This window comes from Orcinus orca, chromosome 15 (assembly GCF_937001465.1).
Source record: "Orcinus orca chromosome 15, mOrcOrc1.1, whole genome shotgun sequence".
NCBI lineage: Eukaryota > Metazoa > Chordata > Mammalia > Artiodactyla > Delphinidae > Orcinus > Orcinus orca.
The window spans coordinates 63,185,354-63,188,898 of NC_064573.1; positions in this window are offsets into that span (position 1 = coordinate 63,185,354).

Genomic DNA, 3,545 nt, shown 5'->3' on the forward strand with positions numbered 1-3,545 from the left:
CTAGGTGCACGAGTGATCTGGACCCCATCTGATATCTCCTCCACCCAGACTCCCTCTCATGCTCCCACTTGCCCTCCTCCTTGTTGGGGCCCCAACCTCTGCAGACACCCTCACCTGTCTTTGGACTCTCACTCTCTGCTCCCAGACCTTTGCTCTCCTAACCCCACCCCCTTCACCACTGCCCTCTTGTGCGGGGCACCACCAAGCATCTGGGTGAGCATCCCCAAAGGTACCAACTGCTGGGTGTGTCACAGGCGCCCCTGTTCCTGTCACAGCCTCTCCGGTGGCCTTAAGGAACCCTTCGTGTCCACATGGCTCTTTCATCTATCACCACCTCAAACCATCTTCCCAGCGGGTACTAACTCTTAATTGATTTAAGCTCAAAACAGACAAATAGGCGAACAGAAAAGACTAACAGACACAAGACCAAATGGTCAGACTATGAACCCAAAAGAATCCAGTACCAGAAATCAACAAACCCTCAAAAAGGATCAAACTCAAATTCTTACCGTGCTCCCAACAGACAAGATCCTAGAGCACAGGACCTTGGGGCTGCTGCGGGCCAGGGCACGTCAGGAGGGCGCTACTTGGAGCAGGTGCCCAGGACCTGAAGACAAGGGTCGGGGTGGCAGAACCGTGAGGGGAGATGATCAGGGGATGATTTTATTCCGGCTACAGCAACAGGAGGAAGGTTCACTAACAAGGAACATCACAAGGAGAGGCAGTGGCTGGGGTTTTCTAGAGGCGGGATCAAGGAAGTCGCGAGGAAGAATAAGGGGGTCTGGCACGTGAGAGGGCAACACGGCCTTTCAGGGTTGGCCTGTTCTGGGCTTGCAGCAGGGTGCAATCTCGGGCATGGGGCTCAGATAAATTCAGTATCGTCGTCCTGTCTCGGTTCTCCTGCGTGTGTGGTGGACTGAGTGAGTGCTCTTGGTGCTGCTATGGGTCTGGCTGTGTGTGTGTGTCCGCGTGTGTGTGTTGCAGGGTCTGTGTCTCTCCCGACGCTTCTGTAAGTTAGGGAGTGTGTTTTGCGTTGCAGGGTTATGTCCGTCTCGGTGCCCCGAGCTTGGTGGTATCGTGTGTGCTGCTGAGTTGTTTTTTTTTTTTTTTTTTTTGCGGTGCAGCCTGTGGGATCTTAGTTCCCCAACCAGGGATCAAACCCGTGCCCCCTGCAGTGGGAGCTCGGAGTCTTAACCACTGGACTGCCAGGGACGTCCCTGCTGAGTCTTCTCTGTCTGTGTGTGTCTCGCAGGGTGAGTGTGCTTCCCTGTACACGCATGTTTGCTTCAGTGTGTGCATCTCTCCTGGTGTTTCACTGGTTCTTCTGGTCCGTGTGTGCAGTGTGGCAGGGCTTCTGTCTCAGCGTTTCTGTGTGTTTGTGTTGGCGGGACTGTCCATTTCCGTCCAGGGGGGTGAGTGTACTGGTGGTGAGTATCTCTGTTTTTCTTTGGGTCTGGTTGTAGGTGTGGGTATGTTTCAGTGTGTGTGTCTGACGGTGCATCTGTGTGCATGCGTGTGTGTGTGTGTGTGTGTGTGTGTGTGTGTGTGTGTGTGTGTAGGTGTAGCTCTGCCTCTGTGTGATATGTTCTCTGTCCCCGCCTGAAAGCCGGCAGGGCTCAGGCCTTCTCCAGTCCCACATTCCTCCCGCTCCTTTGTGCTCTGTGCTACAAAAAATATTTGCGTTTTCCACGACTCATAATTTTCCTCCTCAATCGCTACCAGATGTGGGTCCTGTGGTCCTCGTCCCCATGGCAACGGAGGTTCCAGCAGCCGCGGTTCCCTTTTGTGGCGCCTGTCCTGGGAGCTAGCACTGCTGCAGGCCTATGGGGGTGGGGAGGGGGTCCCAGCAGCTCCCTCTCCAGGCGGCTACCGGATCATCCTGGGGGGTTTCTTGGGTCAGGTCCTGCCTGGTCTCCAGGCCACAGCATCTGGCCCCCAGGGTGGCAGGGCTGGCTGCCAGAAGTGCGGGAGGTGCTCCTGCTCTGTGAGGCACCCACACAGAGGGGCTCCTGAAGCTCAGGGTCTTGGATGCCTGGAGGCTCCCAGAGCAGGCGGCGGAGGGGCCTCAGGAAAGGCCTGGCCGATGCGACAGCTCTGGTCGCCCCACACGGTGCTGATCCAGGCCAGGGAGCAGGCGAGCTGGAGCAGGGGTTCAGGGGTTGGGGAGCGGCAGGGTGGCACATGGTGGGTGGGGGGTACATGGCAAGACTGTGGCCCGAACCACCTCACTGCCCTCCACCACCTTCCTCAGCCACTGCCCTGCCCTTGCTGAGCCCAGCTGGGCAGCTGCCCCTCCTGGCTGACGTTAAGCCTGTGTTCTGAGCCCCGGCAGCCAGCATGGCCTGGTGCCAGAAGGGATGAGGCTGGCCAGGCGCAGGGCCACGGCTGGGAGGGTGCCCAGCTGGCTCGAGGGAAGGTGCGTGCCCCAGGGACAGGGAGCCTGCCTTCCACGTGCTGCCTGACCAGGCCAGATGCAGGGACTACGGCCACGGGAGCCACGCCAGATGTCCCGCCTGTGCCATGAGGCCATCTCCACTCAGGTGGCTCAGCCCCTGTACATGTCACTGACGTTTACCTCCACGTGGCATCTGGCCAGAGGGCAAGAGACTTGCCAGGTGAGATCCCTGAGCTGCCAGCACTGGCCAGACTCTGGTCGTGCTGGGGCCTATGGGGCGGGGATGGGGAGATAAATGGAGAATCTTGGCAGAATCTCCTGATCGAAAGAGCTGGCAGCAAAAGGTGAGGAAGAGGCCTGCTAGGCAGAGGCAGTGAGATGGGAGGAGCCCAGATGGATGAGGGACAGCGGACACGGTAGAAAAGTGAGGCTTTGGAGCTCAGGAAGGTCACTTGCGAGGCCATCCTGAGGGCCAGAAGCAGTGAAGACATTAGGACAAATGGCCACAGAAAGAAGGCCAGGCCAGAGTGGGAGCAGGCCGAGGTTGGGCGGGGGAGCAGGGGAGGGGGGGCACTGCCAGCAGGGCCAGCCAGGGCTCTGGGCCAGGCGGGCTCTCCCCCTCCCCCCACCTCTCGGGCCGGGAGAGTTTCCGGCTGAGGACAGGGAGCCCATTGAGATGGACAGCGGGGCTCTGTGTGGTGCCAGACTGTCTTGTTTGTGCCAGATGCGGCCCGGCTGGAGGCTGTGCCCGTGGCCCGCTACCCCCTGGCCCCAGCCTCTGACCCGCCCCAGCCACACCAAACAGCTCGAGGCCCCAAGTATAACAGCAGTGGGCAGTGGGGAAGGTGCAGGGCAGAAGCAGCCCCATGCGCTGGCTCCTTCCTCGTAGCCAAGGGTGCCACTCTATCTGCTCCTACACACCCTTCATCCCAGGTTGCCAGTCCAGGATGGGGTGGGCCGAGGTGGGTGCCCAATAAACTTGATAAATAGGTGAAGGATGGGCAGATGGACATGACCCACTTCCCACATAGTCCTGGGAGACCCACACCTGGGCTCCCAAGCTCCACTTGGGTCGAGGGATCCTGGCACAGTTTCTTTGGGGGGGACATCCTCGTCAAGAGGCCCGCAGATAGGAAGCAGTCAGAGCACG